Source organism: Cicer arietinum, chromosome 3, assembly GCF_000331145.2.
Source record: "Cicer arietinum cultivar CDC Frontier isolate Library 1 chromosome 3, Cicar.CDCFrontier_v2.0, whole genome shotgun sequence".
Taxonomy (NCBI): Eukaryota; Viridiplantae; Streptophyta; class Magnoliopsida; order Fabales; family Fabaceae; genus Cicer; species Cicer arietinum.
In genome coordinates, this window is record NC_021162.2 from 32,262,024 (window position 1) to 32,268,007 (window position 5,984).

A 5,984-nucleotide genomic window follows, 5' to 3' on the forward strand; every position below is an offset into this window, starting at 1 on the left:
ATTACCATATCACTAAAAACAAGAAAATTTACTAACACCTAATTCACCCCCCCTCTTAGGCGTACTTTCATACTTACAATTGGCATCAGAGTAGGTTAAGGTAACTTATTCCTCGATCAATTACTCATGGCTTTCGCACAACCTGTCTTTAGAGATGGTGGTAGCAGTACCAAGCCACCATGTTTTGTTGGAGAGCACTACGATTTTTGGAAAATTCGTATGCAAGCATATCTCGAAGCACAAGGAGACGATATATGGGATGCAGTTGAAAATGGTCCTCATATTCCTAAAACTGTCATGAATAACAAAGAAGAAATAAAAATAAAAAATTTTTGGACTGATGAGGATAAAAGAAAAGTGCTTTTCTATAAAAAGGCTAAGAATATATTACAATCTGCACTAGGAATGGATGAGTTTTTCCGCATATCTCACTGTAAAATAGGAAAAGAAATATGGGATACGTTGGAAGTAACTCACGAAGGCACCATTGAGGTAAAGAGATCCAAACTCAACACACTATCACAAGAATATGAGTTATTTCGCATGCAGCCCGGAGAATCTATTCTAGATTTACAGAAAAGGTTCTCCCATTTAACCAATCATTTGACAGCACTTGGAAAAATCTTCACAAATGATGAACTAAATCTAAAAGTACTAAGGTCATTGACAAGGGCATGGCAACCAAAAGTTACAGCAATATCAGAAAAGAAAAGCCTATCCAAGATGTCTCTTTCTGCACTATTTGGAAAACTTCAAGAGCATGAAATCGAACTCGGAAGGCTAGAACAAAATGAAAGTCAAGAAAAGAAGAACAAAAATATTGCGTTAAAGACTGAATCAAGAGAACAAAGCAAAGAGAATGATTCAGATGAAGATGAAAATATTATCCTTCTTGTTAAGAAATTTGGTAAATTTCTTAAAAACGACAGAACATTCAAAAAGAAAAGCTTCAAGAAGAAAGATAATTCTACATCAAATCAAAATTTCACTTGCTTCGAATGTGGAAAACAAGGACATATTAAAGCAGACTGCCCAAATATTGCTAAGAAGAATTTCAACAGAAAGAAAGACTTCAAGAAAGCATACATAGCTTGGGAAGACAATGAAGTAAGTTCATCTTCAGAAACAGAAAGTGAAGAATGCGCCAATGTTGCATTAATGGCCTCGCATCAATCAGATGATGAAGAGGTTAGTAATATAGACTCTCCTCATTATAATAAGACTAATAATGAATTAATTATAGAATACAATGATGCTCAAAACGCAATAAAAGAATTACTCATTGAATGTAAAAATCTATGTAAACTAGTATCAACACAAAAGAAACAAATCTCAAGTTTACAAGAAAAAGTTGATATTATGGAGAAAAATTCTGAAAAACTAAAACAGAATTCTGCATGCAATAAATGTGAATCCCTCTCTTTCGAAATTGTTCAATTAAATAGAGTAATTGAACGATACGAAAAGGGACAATTAGGATTGGAAAATGTTCTAAACATGCAAAGATACTCAAATGATAAAAGTGGTCTTGGATACTCAAAATTTGATAAACCAAATTTGAACAAAACTATTTTTGTTAAAGCAGGTAGTCAATCTAATCAAGATAAGATTATAGTTATGAAAAAGGATGATCTTTATAATAAGAAAATTATTCAAAATAAATCTCATACATATGTTACTAACAGTAGATTTAATCCTACTTGCTCTTATTGTGGTCTTCATGGTCATACACCTAATACATGTCATATTAGAAATATTAGTGTTCCAAAAGGTCATTTCATATGGGTAAAGAAAGGTACTAACCATCAAGGACCCAAAGCACATTGGGTACCTAATAAAGTTTGATTTCAATTTTGTAGGTAAGCAAACAAAAGACTTCAAACATGTGGTACTTGGATAGTGGCTGCTCTAAACACATGACGGGTGATATAACAAAATTTTCAGCTTTAACACTTGAGTCAAAGGGACATGTAGTATATGGAGACAACAACAAAGGAAAAATTTTAGGCATTGGAAAAGTTGGTACAGCACCATCTCCCTCAATTGAAGATGTCTTATATGTTGAAGGTCTAAAACATAATCTCATAAGCATCAGCCAGCTTTGTGACAAAGGATACAAGATAGTTTTTAATAAAGATGAGTGCGTCATCCAAAATGAAGCTACAAATGAAACTCAGTTTGTTGGTAAGCGTTTCAAAAACATTTTCATACTTAATTTTGAAGATTTATCCTTGAAAATGAAATGTCTTTTGGTAAGCGACAATAATGATGCTTGGCTATGGCATAAGAGATTTGCTCATATTCACATGGATCATTTAAACAAATTGGTCAAGCATGATCTTGTTGTAGGCTTACCAAAAATAAAATTTATAAAGGATAAATTATGTGACGCTTGTCAAAAGGGCAAACAAACAAAAAGTTCTTTCAAACCTAAAAATGTTATTTCAACTTCTAGACCGCTACAATTGATACATATGGATTTGTTTGGTCCATCAAGAACCAAAAGTCTTGGTGGAAACTCATATGGACTAGTTATTGTTGATGATTACTCAAGGTTCACTTGGACCTTATTTTTGGCAAATAAAAATGAAGCTTTTAAGGCATTTAAAAACTATGCCAAGCTAGTCCAAAATGAACAATCTGCCAAAATTGTATCAATTAGAAGTGATCATGGAAGGGAATTTCAAAATACTTCATTTGAAGAATTTTGTGAAGAAAATGGTATTTTTCACAATTTTTCTGCACCAAGAACACCACAACAAAATGGGGTCGTTGAGAGAAAGAATAGATCCTTAATAGAGCTTGCTAGAACTATGCTAAGCGACTCAAATCTACCAAAATACTTTTGGGCAGATGCTGTAAACACAGCATGCTATGTTTCCAACCGGGTAATTATTAGGCCAATTCTTAAGAAAACTCCATATGAACTTTACAAAGGTAGAAAACCCAATATCTCTCACTTTCACATTTTTGGATGTAAATGTTTTGTGTTAAATAATGGTAAAGACAACCTTGGAAAATTTGATGAAAAAGCTGATGAAGGTATATTTCTCGGTTACTCTTTATCTAGTAAAGCATTTAGAGTCTTTAATAAAAGAACCTTATTAGTTGAAGAATCAATGCATGTAACCTTTGATGAAACTAACCCCATAAAAGAAGAAAATATTATTTCTTGTGATGATGATGATGTTTTTGAAAGTAATGATCCAAGCAAAGAACTTCAACAAGAAAGTGGAGTCAATATTGAAAGGCAAAGTGATGATCTTCCTAAAGAATGGAGAACCCATAGATATCACCCTATTGACAACATCATAGGTGATATAAATAAAGGAGTCACAACAAGGTTAAAATTGCAAGATGCTTGCTTAAACATGGCGTTTGTTTCTCAAATCGAACCCTCCAAAATTGGTGAAGCACTTAAAGATGATCAATGGATACTTGCCATGCAAGAAGAACTCAATCAATTCGAAAGAAGCCAAGTTTGGGAACTTGTTCCTAATCCTGGAAATAAACACATCATTGGTACAAAATGGGTGTTTAAAAATAAACTAGATGAGAATGGCATAGTTGTTCGCAACAAAGCTAGATTGGTTGCTCAAGGATACAATCAAGAGGAAGGGATAGACTTTGACGAAACATTTGCTCCGGTAGCAAGACTAGAAGCCATACGTCTACTATTAGCATATGCTTGCTCCATGAATTTTGAGCTATATCAAATGGACGTGAAGAGTGCATTTCTCAATGGGTACATAAATGAAGAAGTTTATGTCAAGCAGCCCCCTGGATTTGAAGATTCCAAAAATCCCTCACACGTTTACAAATTGAAAAAGGCTCTTTATGGTCTAAAACAAGCTCCAAGAGCTTGGTATGACAGATTAAGCACCTTTTTATGTGAACGAGGATTTGACAAAGGAGAAGTTGATAAAACGTTATTTGTCAAAAGAGAAAATGGTCACACATTATTGGTTCAAATTTATGTTGATGATATAATATTTGGATCAACCAACAAGGACATATGTGAAGAATTCTCTTTAATAATGCAAGGAGAATTCGAAATGTCCATGATGGGAAAATTAAACTATTTTCTTGGAGTTCATATCAAGCAACTTGAGCATGGCATCTTCATCAATCAAGCCAAATATTGTAAAGAATTACTAAAGAAATTTGAAATAGAAAATTGCAAAGAAAGTACAACTCCAATGGGCTCCGGAACATATGTTGATAAAGATGCATCAGGAATTTCCATCGACATATCCAAATATCGAGGTATGATTGGATCATTATTATATCTAACGGCCAGCCGGCCAAATATCATGTTTAGTGTTTGTTTGTGTGCAAGATTTCAGGCAGATCCGAAAGAATCACATCTAGTAGCTGTTAAAAGAATTATGAAGTATCTGAAAGGAACAACAAATGTAGGCCTATGGTATCCCAAGGGTAGCATATGTAGCCTAGTAGGATACTCTGATTCGGATTATGCGGGATGCAAAACAGACCGTAAAAGCACCAGTGGCACATGTCATGTCTTAGGAAATGCCCTTGTTTCATGGTCTTGTAAAAAGCAAGCTTGTGTTGCACTTAGTACTGCTGAAGCTGAATATATTGCAGCAGGAAGCTGTTGTGCCCAGATTCTCTGGCTCAAACAGCAATTACATGACTATGGAGTTGATCTCGGATGCATTCCCTTAAGATGTGATAACACAAGCGCAATAAACATCTCAAAGAATCCAATCATGCACTCCAGAACTAAACACATCGATATCCGACATCATTTTCTACGGGATCATGTACTTAAAGGTAATGTTGAGGTAACATTTGTTGATACACACAATCAATTGGCCGATATATTTACAAAACCGTTACCTAAAGACTCATTTTATAAAATCCGAAGAGAACTTGGTATTTTGAGTGAATTTGATCTTTAACCATTGCATGATATACATAGTTTGCCATATCTCTTATGTCTTATTGATTATTTCCTTTTGATATATGAATTTGTGTATTACATGATGCAATTTTCATAAAAAAACTGAGTTTTTAAGCAAAACGGTGCTTATGTAGTCGAATACAAATGTCTGTATTCGAATACAAACTTTCCCAGATTTCCTGTATTCGAATACAAAGGATGTGTAGTCGAATACACGTTCCCAGAAAAATGTGTATTCGAATACAAGAAGGTGTAGTCGAATACACCTTCGCGTTTTTGCGCAGGTATAAAAGCTGCTTCACATATTTAGGGTTATTTTTCTTTGGTATTCGAATACAGCCCTAGTTTCTCCTCTCTTCTCTCCAAAACTCATCCCTCCTTCTTCCATTCACCCAACCTAACAACATCCATTTCTCTTTACTTCCTTCTTGTCATTCCTTTTCAAATCTCTCACAACTCTCACATTTTCTCTAAAACCCAATTTCCCCAAAAACTACCATTTCTCACCATGGATGCCCGCAAACGAGGATCACGCACCAAACATGCAGCAGTAGGTCCCTCACGCAAACGAATAAGAAATCCTAACATCACGGATTTATCCCGGCTTCTACACACACCGGAGGAAATTGATCGTTTTCGCACATTCTACTCGGACAAGCGACTTATTATCCCAAAGTATGGTACTCTAGACTCTTTCTCTGACTTTAAATTTCCTGCGTTGCTCAAAGCACAACATGTTGAAGAGTTTATAGGCTACAAAGGTCCAGTTTATCCCGATTTGGTTAGGGTTTTTTATTGCAATCTCATGCAAGAGGGAAAACTGTTAGTCTCTCGGGTTAAGGGCAAAGTCATCCGTTTAAATACCAAAACCATTGGAGAAATTCTGAATATCCCTTTTAATGGTGAAAATTTTTGTCCAAACCAATTATGTGAATGGGGTGACATTTCTAAGTATGATGCGTATGTCTCCCTCTGTCGATTTGACCGACGCACCATGGAACAAAAGAGGGCTCAGGCAGGTTCCAAATATGCCCAGCAACGGTATGGTGTGGGAAAT